Source organism: Panulirus ornatus, chromosome 55 (assembly GCF_036320965.1).
Source record: "Panulirus ornatus isolate Po-2019 chromosome 55, ASM3632096v1, whole genome shotgun sequence".
Classification (NCBI taxonomy): domain Eukaryota; kingdom Metazoa; phylum Arthropoda; class Malacostraca; order Decapoda; family Palinuridae; genus Panulirus; species Panulirus ornatus.
The window spans coordinates 893912-908811 of NC_092278.1; the positions used below are offsets into that span (position 1 = coordinate 893912).

The 14900-nt window shown below is 35.0% G+C and overlaps 1 pseudogene; it reads right to left on the reverse strand.

The window, feature by feature from the left end:
- Positions 1 to 6891: 6891 nt before the first annotated feature.
- Positions 6892 to 7337, reverse strand: LOC139765728 (mitochondrial intermembrane space import and assembly protein 40 pseudogene; annotated as a pseudogene).
- Between the last annotated feature and the right edge of the window lie 7563 nt (positions 7338 to 14900).

A 14900-nucleotide genomic window follows, 5' to 3' on the forward strand; every position in this document is an offset into this window, starting at 1 on the left:
CACCCTCTTCTGCTCTCTCAACCACGCTCTTTTTATTTCCACACCTCTCTCTTACCCTTACGTTACTTACTCGATCAAACCACCTCACACCACACATTGTCCTCAAACATCTCATTTCCAGCACATCCATCCTCCTGCGCACAACTCTATCCATAGCCCACGCCTCGCAACCATACAACATTGTTGGAACCACTATTCCTTCAAACATACCAATTTTTGCTTTCCGAGATAATGTTCTCGACTTCCACACATTCTTCAAGGCTCCCAGGATTTTCGCCCTCTCCCCCACCCTATGACCCACTTCCGCTTCCATGGTTCCATCCGCTGCCAGATCCACTCCCAGATATCTAAGACACTTTACTTCCTCCAGTTTTTCTCCATTCAAACTTACCTCCCAATTGACTTGACCCTCAACCCTACTGTACTTAATAACCTTGCTCTTATTCATATTTACTCTTAACTTTCTTCTTTCACACACTTTACCAAACTCATTCACCAGCTTCTGCAGTTTCTCACATGAATCAGCCACCAGCGGTGTATCATCAGCGAACAACAACTGACTAACTTCCCAAGCTCTCTCATCCCCAACAGACTTCATACTTGCCCCTCTTTCCAAAGCTCTTGAATTCACCTCCTTAACAACCCCATCCATAAACAAATTAAACAACCTTGGAGACATCACACACCCCTGCCGCAAACCTACATTCACTGAGAACCAATCACTTTCCTCTCTTCCTACACGTACACATGCCTTACATCCTCGATAAAAACTTTTCACTGCTTCTAACAACTTGCCTCCCACACCATATATTCTTAATACCTTCCACAGAGAATCTCTGTCCTCTCTATCATATGCCTTCTCCAGACCCATAAATGCTACATACAAATCCATTTGCTTTTCTAAATATTTCTCATATATATATATATATATATATATATATATATATATATATATATATATATATATATATTTTTTTTTGCTTTGCCGCTGTCTCCCGCGTTTGCGAGGTAGCGCAAGGAAACAAACGAGAGAAATGTCCCAACCCACCCCCATACACATGTATATACATACGTCCACACACGCAAATATACATACCTACACAGCTTTCCATGGTTTACCCCAGAGGCTTCACATGCCCTCATTCAATCCACTGACAGCACGTCAACCCCGGTATACCACATCGATCCATTTCACTCTATTCCTTGCCCTCCTTTCACCCTCCTGCATGTTCAGGCCACGATCACACAAAATCTTTTTCACTCCATCTTTCCACCTCCAATTTGGTCTCCCACTTCTCGTTCCCTCCACCTCCGACATATATATCCTCTTGGTCAATCTTTCCTCACTCATTCTCTCCTTGTGCCCAAACCATTTCAAAACACCCTCCTGCGCAAAACTCTATCCATAGCCCACGCCTCGCAACCATACAACAGTGTTGGAACCACTATTCCTTCAAACATACTCATTTTTGCTTTCCAAGATAATGTTCTCGACTTCCACACATTCTTCAAGGCTCCCAAGATTTTCGCCCCCTCCCCCACCCTATGACCCACTTCCGCTTCCATGGTTCCATCCGCTGCCAGATCCACTCCCAGATATCTAAGACACTTTACTTCCTCCAGTTGTTCTCCATTCAAACTTACCTCCCAATTGACTTGACCCTCAACCCTACTCTACCTAATAACCTTGCTCTTATTCATATTTACTCTTAGCTTTCTTCTTTCACACACTTTACCAAACTTATTCACCATCTTCTGCAGTTTCTTATATGAATCAGCTACCAGCGGTGCATCATCAGCGAACAACAACTGACTCACTTCCCAAGCTCTCTCATCCCCAACAGACTTCATACTTGCCCCTCTTTCAAAACTCGTGCATTCACCACCCTAACAACCCAATCCATAAACAAATTAAACAACCATGGAGACATCACACACCCCTGCCGCAAACCTACATTCACTGAGAACCAATCACTTTCCTCTCTTCCTACACGTACACATGTCTTACATCCTCGATAAAAACTTTTCACTGCTTCTAACAACTTGCCTCCCACACCATATATTCTTAATACCTTCCACAGAGCATCTCTATCCACTGTATCATATGCCTTCTCCAGACCCATAAATGCTACATAGAAATCCATTTGCTTTTCTAAGTATTTCTCACATATATATATATATATATATATATATATATATATATATATATATATATATATATATATATATATATATATATATATATATATATATATATATATATATTTATATATATATATATATATATATATATATATATATATATATATATATATATATATATATATATATATATATATATATAATTTTGCTTTGTCGCTGTCTCCCGCGTTTGCGAGGTAGCGCAAGGAAACAGACGAAAGAAATGGCCCAACCCAACCCCATACACATGTATATACGTACGTCCACACACGCAAATATACATACCTACATAGCTTTCTATGGTTTACCACAGACGCTTCACATGCCTTGATTCAATCCACTGACAGCACGTCAACCCCGGTATACCATATCGATCCAATTCACTCTATTCCTTGCCCTCCTTTCACCCTCTTGCATGTTCAGGCCCCGATCACACAAAATCTTTTTCACTCCATCTTTCCACCTCCAATTTGTTCTCCCTCTTCTCCTCGTTCCCTCCACCTCCGACACATATATCCTCTTGGTCAATCTTTCCTCACTCATTCTCTCCCTTTGCCCAAACCATTTCAAAACACCCTCTTCTGCTCTCTCAACCACGCTCTTTTTATTTCCACACATCTCTCTTACCCTTACGTTACTTACTCGATCAAACCACCTCACACCACACATTGTCCTCAAACATCTCATTTCCAGCACATCCATCCTCCTGCGCACAACTCTATCCATAGCCCACGCCTCGCAACCACAATACATTGTTGGAACCACTATTCCTTCAAACATACCCATTTTTGCTTTCCGAGATAATGTTCTCGACTTCCACACATTCTTCAAGGCTCCCAGAATTTTCGCCCCCTCCCCTACCCTATGATCCACTTCCGCTTCCATGGTTCCATCCGCTGCCCGATCCACTCCCAGATATCTAAAACACTTTACTTCCTCCAGTTTTGCTCCATTCAAACTTACCTCCCAATTGACTTGACCCTCAACCCTACTCTACCTAATAACCTTGCTCTTATTCATATTTACTCTTAACTTTCTTCTTTCACACACTTTACCAAACTCATTCACCAGCTTCTGCAGTTTCTCACATGAATCAGCCACCAGCGGTGTATCATCAGCGAACAACAACTGACTCACTTCCCAAGCTCTCTCATCCCCAACAGACTTCATACTTGCCCCTCTTTCCAAAGCTCTTGAATTCACCTCCTTAACAACCCCATCCATAAACAAATTAAACAACCTTGGAGACATCACACACCCCTGCCGCAAACCTACATTCACTGAGAACCAATCACTTTCCTCTCTTCCTACACGTACACATGTCTTACATCCTCGATAAAAACTTTTTACTGCTTCTAACAACTTGCCTCCCACACCATATATTCTTAATACCTTCCACAGAGCATCTCTATCAACTCTATCATATGCCTTCTCCAGATCCATAAATGCTACATACAAATCCATTTGCTTTTCTAAGTACTTCTCACATACACTCTTCAAAGCAAACACCTGATCCACACATCCTCTACCACTTCTGAAACCACACTGCTCTTCCCCAATCTGATGCTCTGTACATGCCTTCACCCTCTCAATCAATACCCTCCCATATAATTTACCAAGAATACTCAACAAACTTATACCTCTCTAATTTGAGCACTCACTCTTATCCCCTTTGCCTTTGTACAGTGGCACTATGCACGCATTCCGCCAATCCTCTGGCACCTCACCATGAGTCATACATACATCAAATAACCTTACCAACCAGTCAACAATACAGTCACCCCCTTTTTTAATAAATTCCACTGCAATACCATCCAAACCTGCTGCCTTGCCGGCTTTCATCTTCCGTAAAACCTTTACTACCTCTTCTCTGTTTACCAAATCATTTTCCCTAACCCTCTCACTTTGCACAGCACCTCGACCAAAACACCCTATATCTGCCACTCTATCATCAAACACATTCAACAAACCTTCAAAATACTCACTCCATCTCCTTCTCACATCACCACTACTTGTTATCACCTCCCCATTTGTGCCTTTCACTGAAGTTCCCATTTGCTCCCTTGTCTTACGCACTTCATTTACCTCCTTCCAGAACATCTTTTTATTCTCCCTAAAATTTAATGATACTCTCTCATCCCAACTCTCATTTACCCTCTTTTTCACCTCTTGCACCTTTCTCTTGAATTCCTGTCTCTTTCTTTTATACATCTCCCACTCAATTGCATTTTTCCCTGCAAAAATCGTCCAAATGTCTCTCTCTTCTCTTTCACTAATACTCTTACTTCTTCATCCCACCACTCACTACCCTTTCTAATCAACCCACCTCCCACTCTTCTCATGCCACAAGCATCTTTTGCGCAATCCATCACTGATTCCCTAAATACATCCCATTCCTCCCACACTCCCCTTACTTCCATTGTTCTCACCTTTTTCCATTCTGTACTCAGTCTCTGCTGGTACTTCCTCACACAAGTCTCCTTCCCAAGCTCACTTACTCTCACCACCCTCTTCACCCCAACATTCAACATATATATATATATATATATATATATATATATATATATATATATATATATATATATATATATATATATATATATATATATATATATATATATATGTATATATATATATATATATATATATATATATATATATATATATATATATATATATATATATATATATATATATATATATATATATATATATATATATATCGTCACCTTGGTTATATTGGCAAGGTGATATTTTTATAGTTGGTATATTGTCATTTTTTTAATCATCCATATTTTGTCATAAGCGATGCATTGTAATGAAAACTATATTAATTAAGCTGACAACGTATTGTCATGGTGACTGTTTTGTCATGGTGACTATTTTATCGTGATGGTTACAATGTCATGGTGACTGTATTTTCATGGTAGCCTTTCTAATGGTGTTGATTTTGCCCTTAAGGATTTCATTATAGAAACGAAATTCTCTTTTTGAATAAATTATCAGGTGACTATATATTCATTTCATGCTATTGTGTTATGGTTTCAGTACTGCCATGGTGAATATATCATAATGGTGCCTACGTTGCAATGGAAGCCATAGTGGCAGGGTGGCTATATATTCATGGTGGGATCATTCTGTTTCTCTTTTGTGAACATTTTTTTATTTTCAGTGTAGCTACAGTGTCATGTTGAATATATTTTCATAGTGGCAGTATGGTCATTATGAACATACTGTCATGATGGCTATCATACATTATGGTTACATTGCTATGATGTATATTTATCATCCGGCAATATTGGCACAGTAATCTTTTTTGTAGTTAATATATTTTCATTTCTTTTATCATGCATATTTTGTCATAATCGATACATTATCATGATAACTATATCATTAAGGTAACAATATTGTCATTTTGGCTATATTGTCATTATGACTATAATTTCATAGTAGTTATATTACGAAGAATATTATATTTTCATGAATATATTGTTATGGATTCAGTACTGTCATGGTGAATGTATTATTATGGTGGCTATATTGCAAAGAAACCCATAGTGGTAAGGTGACTACATTTACATGGTGGGCATCATTCTATCATGACGATTATATTGCAATTGTCACTATATTTTCATGATGACACTGTTACAATGATGTGTATATTGTCATTTAATTTGTTGAATTGATTTCAATATTTTCATAGACTATGTATGGTCATGTTGTCTAATTTGTCCTGGTGGTTTTATTGTCATCTTGATTGTATGGTCCTGGTGGCTATTTTATTGTCAAGATTATATCGTTATGGCAACTATATTGACCTGGTGGCTGTATTGTTTTTTTTGTTTTTTTTTTCATACTATTCGCTATTTCCCGCGATAGCGAGGTCGCGTTAAGAACAGAGGACTGGGCCTTTGAGGGAATATCCTCACCTGGACCTCCTCTCTGTTCCTTCTTTTGGAAAAAAAAAAAAAAAAAAAAAAAAAAAAACGAGAGGGGAGGATTTCCAGCCCCCCGCTCCCTTCCCTTTTAGTCGCCTTCTACGACACGCAGGGAATACGTGGGAAGTATTCTTTCTCCCCTAATAATATATAAGGGAAAGGAAGAGAAAAAACCCTCACACATGTTCTTACAGCTCACTCTAAGCAGGGTGTTTTAGACAAGTGGATTCATACTCTACCAAATATAACAAATTTCACCATTTTATTAATGTTCGAAAAAATCCTGTTCATTTATGAAAATATTAATTTTCCCATTCAAGATGTTTTCAGAAATTTTTATTACCAAATTATTACCATAGCTGTTTATAAGATATACTCTTTTATTGTACAAAATTATGAGGTTTTAAGTGAATACATTAAATAAGTATGTTTAAAATATGTAAGGCATCATTCTAAAAAGTTTTCATTTTATTACTAAAATGAAAATAACAGTATAATGTCAAATTCAAAACACATACATAGCACCCGCATATCCATTTTATTTACAATTTATCTCCTCATTAATGATTACTGTTTGTTCCAAGATTTTCAAATAAGTAATTGCATCATAATTTTCTAATACATTAATCATAAATTTCATAAAATGCCTTATGTCATGACAATACTGCATGTGCACACTTTCAGTCACATATGAAATATTTTGTCATCACTAAAGTTTACAAGATATTTTATGTACATTAACAATTACACTAAACCAAATAGATTTTAAAAACTATGCTTCTACTGAGACTTTATCAGACTGTTCTACTTCGACAGGGGCTTCACTGGGCACTTCGTCTTTGTCATCCTTATTTCCATAAACATTAGGGTACTGTGCCATACAGTCAGACATTTGTCGGAAGGGTCCTATACAGTCACTACCTTTGGGATCTGCTTCTGAGTAGTGGAAACAAGTAAATGCTTCTCGAAACTCAACACCACATGGCCCTGTTCCCATACCTCCTAAGCATGGGCAGGACCAATTGATTTCTCCATCTGGTTGTATAAGTCCAGCTGGAGGTTCATCATCCTCTGGTAATGATACTGCTGCAGGTCCATTGTGGTCCTCCTCTGTTACAAATATTACACGATCTTTTCTTGACCAGTTATTGTGTGTATCTTGCCGATTTCATCAATTGGGAAGGAGAGCCAATTACCTTCCTGTTTGCAGTAGGACATCCCTATGTATTAGGACTACGTAAAATCAGCAGCAAGTATTAGCTGTATTGTTATGCGACTATATTGCCTTGGCGGTATTTGTCATTTTTGCTATATGAAAAGAAGGTGACTGTTTTTTCATGTTTGCTATATTGTCAAGGTAGGTATATTGCCTTGGTAGCTATATCGTTGTGGTGGTTATTTCTCTTTCTGGTGGTATATTGCCATGATACCTACACGAACATGTTGGGAACTTGTCTTTCTTGCTAAACTGCTATTGTAGATATTTTGTCATGAGAATATGTTATCAAAATAGCTATACTGTCAAAGTGACAATATTTCCTTGGTAGCTACAGTTTTTTGTAACTATATTGGCATGGTAGCTATCTTCTTATCTTAAATATAATGCCATCATATCTAAAGTATAGTGTTTGCTATATCAACTTGTTGGCAATAGTGATATAGTGAATTTTGTCGCAGGGAATATTTTTTGTTGTTAGATATATTTTCATTGTCATTATAAGATCATGATAGCAATATATTTATGGCGGGTTATTTGGTATTGTGAGTATAACTGTATACATATCGTATCCTGTCAATTGTATTGTCAAGGTCTTTATAATGTAATGGTGTTCATCTCAACTTGTTGATCATATTATCATGATGGGTGTATGGTTATGGTTACTATATTGTAATAGCGATTGTATTTCATTGTAATATTTTTGTCTTGGTAAGTACATATTCATGGGAGCTATATTATTATGGGAGATACATTTATATGGTTCGTGTACAGTTATTTTGGCTATAATGTCGGAGTGACTACATTGTAGTGATAAATAATCCTGTCCTGGTCGCTCTTTTGTCATTGAGACTATTTTGTCCTGAACGATGTGTTTTTTCTTTTTTAAATCCAAAAGCGATTATTTTTTCAGTGGCTATATTGCCATAGTGAATAAAATTTCATGGTGTCTGTATTATTGCTTTGACTATATTGTCATATATGTTATATGATCATGATGGCTTTATTGTTATGTTGAATATATTGTCATCGTTACTATATCATCATAATGGATAAATTGAGATGTTAAATATGTTTTTGTGGAGGCTATATTTTCATGATATATACATAGTCATGGTAAATATATTATGAACGTTAACCTATTGTCTTGTTGACTGATTTATATTGTGACAATATTGTCATGGTGGGAATCCTGTTATGGATGGCTATATTGTCGTTTGCATTATTTTCAAGGTTACTCTTTGTGAAGACGGCTTTATTATGAGTGTAGCTATAGTGTCATGATAAATATATTTTCATATTGGCAGTATTCTTATCATGAGCATACCATGATGTTAGGTATCTTGTCATTTTGGTTACAATATATAGTGACCATATCGTCACCTTGGCAATATTAGTTTGGTGATCTTTTTATATAGTTGCTATAAAGTCATTTTTTAAAATATACATATTTTTTTAAAAAGCGACACATTATCATGATACCTATATCATTATGGTGACAATATTGACAGTGTCTACATTGTCATTATGACTATAGTTTCATAGTGGCTATATTGCCAAGATAACTATACTGTCATGGTGACTATTTTATCATGAGGGTTATAATGTCATGGTGACTGCATTTTTATGGTAGCATTTTTTAATGGTGTTGATTTTGCCATCGAGGATATATCATTCCAGAAGCGAGATAGTCATTTAGATTAAAGTATCAGGTGACTATATTCTCTTGATGACTATAGTGATATGGTTTCAGTGCTGTCATGGGGAATGTATCTTAATGATAGGAACATTTCAATGGAAGCCATAGTGGCAGGATGACTATAATTTCATGGTCTGTATCATTTTGTCCTAGCGATTATATTGCATTTGTTGCTATATTATCATGGTGACTGTGTTGCCATAATTTGTATATCGTCATTTAATTTATTAAATTGATGTTAGTATTGTTAAAAAGACTATATGATCATGTTGTCTATATTGTCATGGTGGCTGTATTGTCATCGTGACTCTATGGTCATGGTGGCTATATTGACATTAAGATTATATGTTCATGATGACGATGTACCATGTTTGCTAAATTGTTAAATGACTATATTTTCATAGTGGCTATTTTTCATTTTGTTATATTACAAGGAGGTGAACCTCTTTTCATATTGTCTATAATGTCAGCCTAGCTATATTGTCATGGAAGTTATGTCGTAGTGGTGGCTATTTTTTTCTAGTGGTATATTGCCATGCTGTCTATCCTAACATATTCGCGATATTGGTATGGTGATATATTGTCTTGGCGGGTAAACTGTTATTGTGAATATTTTGTCAGGGGACTATGTTATCATGGTAGCTACAGTGTCGAGATGAATATATTTTCATGTTTGTTACTTTGTCATGTTGAGTATATTGGCAGCGTATTTGGTATTGTGAGCTTAACTGTATGGATATCACATCATTATGTCAATTATAGTGTCGTGGTTTTCATACTGCGATGGTGTTTATGTCAAACTGGTGATTATATGATCATGATTGGTGTATGGTTGGTAAATATATTGCAATATCGATGATATTTCATTGAGATTATTCTATCATGGTGAATATATTTTCATGGTAGCTATAATGTTATGGTAGGCGTCTTTTCATGGATGTTATATTCCTTTTTGGCTATACTTTCATTGTGGCTATATTGTAATAATAAATCCTGTCCTAATCGCTATTTTGTCGTGGACAGTATATAGTCATGGAGGCTATATGTTTCCTATGATCCGAGAGTTATCATTCTGTCACAGTGTATATAAAGTCTTGTGGCTATATTACAACATTCAATATAATTTCATGAAGTGTTTACTGTTGCATTGACTATAATGTCATATCAGTTATATGGTCCTGGTGGCTTTATTGTTTCGATGAATATATTGTTATCGTGACTATGGAAGCCATAGTGGCAGCGTGGTTATATTTTCGTGGTGGGATCATTTTGTTATGGCGAATATATTGCATTTGTTTATATATTGACAGATGGTTATATTGCCATAGTAAATATAATTTGAGTGTCCCTTTATTGTTGAGTTAACTACATTGTCGTATCAATTATATGACCGTACTGGCTTTATTGTTATAGTGAATATATTTTCGTCGTGATAACATTATCATTATGGCTAAATTGTCGTGGCAAATATGTTGATATGGAGGCGGTATTTTCATGATATTTCTACAGTCATTGTAAGTATATCATCAATTTGACTTTAATGTCATGGTGATTGATTTATATCGTGACATTATTGTCATGGAGGCAGTACTGTTTTGGTGGCTACATTGTCGTTTGCTGTATTTTCAATGTAACTTTATTGTGAAAATGGCTTTATTGTCAGTGTAGCTATCGTGTCATGAGGAACGAATTTTCATAGTGACAATATTGTCATTATGAACATACCGTCATGTTGGCTTCCTTCTCACTTTGTCTCCTTTGCTATGATGTATCTATCGTCATCTTTGCTATATTGGCAAGCTGATCTTTTTATAGTTGCTCTATTACTAATTTTCAATCATGCATATTTTCTCATAAGCGATATATTATCATTATAACTATATTATCAAGGTGACAATATTGTCATGGTGAGTATATTATCATTATAAGTATAAGCTCATAGTGGCTATATTGGCAAGATAATTTTATTGTCATGGTGACTATTTTAACATCATGGTTATAAGGTCATGGTGTCTGCATTTTCATTGTAGCTTTCTTAATGGTGTTGATTTTGCACTATAGGATATATCATTATAAAAAGGAAATTTTCATTTTGATGCTTTATCAGGTGACTACATTGTCATTATATGCTGTATGGTTTCAGTGCTGTCATGGTAAATGTTTTATTATGGTGGCTACATTGAAATGGAAGCTATATTGGCAGGGTTGCTATATTTTCAAAGTGGGATTATTTTGTTTTGGAGATTATATAGCTTTTTTGAGAATATTGTCATGGTAACTGTGTTGCCATAATTTCTATATCGTCATATATTTTGTTGAATTAATGGAATTATTGACATAGAAACTGAATTAGCATGTTGTATGTATTGTCTTGGTGGTTGTATTGTCCTTGTGACTACATGGTCATGGTGGCTATATTGCTATTAAGATCACATTCTAACTGTAACTATATTACCATAGTGGCTATAGTGTTAGGAGACTATATTACCATGGTGGTTATAGTGTTAGGTGACTATATTTCCATGGTGGCTACAGTGTTAGGTGACTATATTGCCATGGAGGCTATTTGTCACTCTTTTTATATTACAAAGAGATGAATGTCTTTTCAAGTTAGGTATATTGTCAGGGTACCTATATCGTCATGTTAGCTATATCGTTGTGGTGGGTACTTTATTATTCTGGTGGTATATCACCATGATGGCTACACTAATATTTTGGCGATATTGACATGGAAGTATAGAGTCTTAGAAGATAAACTGTTGTTATGGACATTTTTTCATAGGAATACATTATCATGGTATATATATTGTCAAGGTTAATATACTTTCATAGCGGCTACATTGTCATGGTGAAAGTATTCATCATGATAGCTGTACTGTAATTTTCAGTATAATGACATCGTGGCTACATTATCTTGGGCGTTATATTACCTTGATGGCTATATAGCTATGGTAGATCTTGTCGTTGGAGATATATTTTGTTGTTAGCTACACTTCTATTGTGATTATTTGATTATGATGATATTTTTATGGCGGCTTATTTTATATTTTGAGTGTAAGTGTACGGATATCATATCATCATGTCACTTATAATGTCATGGTTTTTACAGCATGATGATGTTTATGTCAATCTGCATATTATATTATCACGATCGGTGCATGATTATGGAAACTGTATTGTGATAGCGATTATATTTCATTGTAATTATTTTGATGTTCTGACTATATTTTCATGGTAGCTATATTGTTATGTCAGTTACATTTTTTAGGTTGTTTCATTATTTTACTGTCTATACTGTCAAGGTGACTACATTTTAATGATAGATCCTGTTTTGTTCCGCTATTTTCTCATGGGTTTATATTCTCCTGGACGCTATATGTTTGCTATGATCCGAAAGCGACTATTTTGTCACAGTATCTATATAGTCATTTGGCTATATTGTTATGGTGAATATAATTTGAATGTGTCTATATTGTTGCGTTGAATATTTTGTAATTTCATTTATGTGGTCTTGGTGGCTTTATTGTTACGGTGAATATATTGCCATCTTGACTATATTATCATAATGGCTAAATTCTCAGAGCAAAGATATTCATATGGAGACTATATTTTCATGGGAGATATATTCATATGGATGCTTTATTTTTATGATATTCATATGGTCATTGTAGGTTTACTATCAAGGTGACTCTAGTGTCCTGGTGATTGATTTATATCGTGACATTATTGTTGTAGTGGCTGTGTTGTCTTGGTGGCTATATTGTCATTTACTGTATTTTCAATGTTACCCTTTTTGTGAAGATGGCTTTATTGTCAGTGTAGCTGTAGGTGTCTTGGGGAGCATATTTTCTTATTGGCAGTATTGTCGTTATGAACATACCGTCATTCTGGTTATCTTTTCATTTTGGTTATATTGCTATGAAGTATATATCGTCACCTTGGCTATATTGGCAGGGAGATCTTTTTTATAGTTGTTATATTGTCAGTTTCTTTAATCATGCATATCTTATGAAAAGCCATACAATATCATGATAACTATATTAATAAGGTTAGAATATTTTCATGGATGACTATATTGGTAATATGACTATGATCTCATAGTGGCTATATTGTTAAGATAACTTCATTGTCATAGTGACTATTTTATCATGAAGGTTATAATGTCATTGTGACTGCATTTTCAAGGCAGCTTTTATAATGGTGTTGATTTTGCCCTTGAGGACATATCATTATAGAAGGAAATTTTCATATTCATTGAATTACCCGTTGACTAAATTGTCATGACATGCTATATGGTTATGGTTTCAGTGCTGTCATGGTGAATGTATTATTATGGTGGCTATATTGCAATGGAAGCCATAGTGGCAGGTTGGCAATATTTTCAGAGTAGGATCATTTTCTTATGGCGATTTGTGAGTATATTGTCATGATTACTGTGTTGCTATAACAATTATGTTGTCTTTGAATTTGTTGATTTGATGACAATATTGTGATACAGATTGAATTCTTATGTTGTCTGTATTGTTATGGTGGTTGTATTTTGATCGTGACTATATGATCATGGTGGTTATATCAAAATCAATGTCATATTGTTATGGTAAAAATATTGCCATTGTTGATAAATTGTAAGGCGACTATATTGTCATGGAGGTTATTTGTCATTTTTGTCGTATTACAAGGAGAGGACTGTCTTTCATGTTGGCTATATTGTCTGGGTAGCTATATTGTCATGCTAGCTATATCGTTTGTTCTTTTCTGGCGGTATACTGCCATGATGTCTATAGTAATATTTTGTTGATATTGGCATGGTGATATAGTGTCGTAGCTGCTAAACTGTTGTTGTGGATATTTTTTCACAGGAAAACATTATCATGGTAGCTACATTGTCAAGGTTAATACATTGCCTGGGTAGCTACATTGTCATGGTGACGATATTGGCACGGTGGCTGTATTGTTATTTTCAATATAATGCCATTAGGACTACATTATCATGGTCGCAATATTAAGTTGATGGCCATATTGCTATGGTCAATTTTGTCGTTGGGGATATGTATTGTTGTTAGATAAATTTTTTTTGGCTTACATGATAATGATAACAATATTTTCATGGCGACTTATTTCGTATTGTGAGTGTAAATGTATGGATATCATATCATCATGTCAACTATATTGTCATGGTTTTTATACTGTGATGGTTTTTATGTCAACCTCCTGATTTTCTCATCATGAGTGGTGTATGATAATGGTAACTATATAGCAAAGGCGATAATATTTCATTGTGATTATTTTGTCAAGGTAACTTCATTTTCATGTTAGCTATATTGTTATGGCAGGTACATTTCATGGTTGTTACATAGTTTTATTGGATATACTGTTAAGGTGGCTATATTTTAATGATAAATCCTTTTTGGTCGCTATTTTATCAAGGACACTATAATGTGCTGGAGGATATATGTTTGTTTTGATCCGAAAGCGACAATTTTGTCACAGCATCTATATCGTCAGGTGGCTATATTGCATAGTGAATATAATGTAAATGTTTATCTATTGTTGCATTGACTATATTTTCATATAACTTATAGGATCATAGTGCCTTTATTATTATGGTGAATATATTGTTGTTTTGACTATACTATCATAATGGTTAAATTGTCATGGTAAATATGTTGATATTGACGCAATATTTTCATGATACTTATGTAGATATTGAAAGTTTATTATCAAGGTGACTCTGATGTCATTGAGATTGATTTATATCGTGATTTTATTGTCCTGGTGGCTCTACTGTCATATTGGGTATATTATGAAGGTAGCTATATTGTCATGTTAGTTATATTGTTGCGGTGAGATTTTTTTTCTGGAGGTA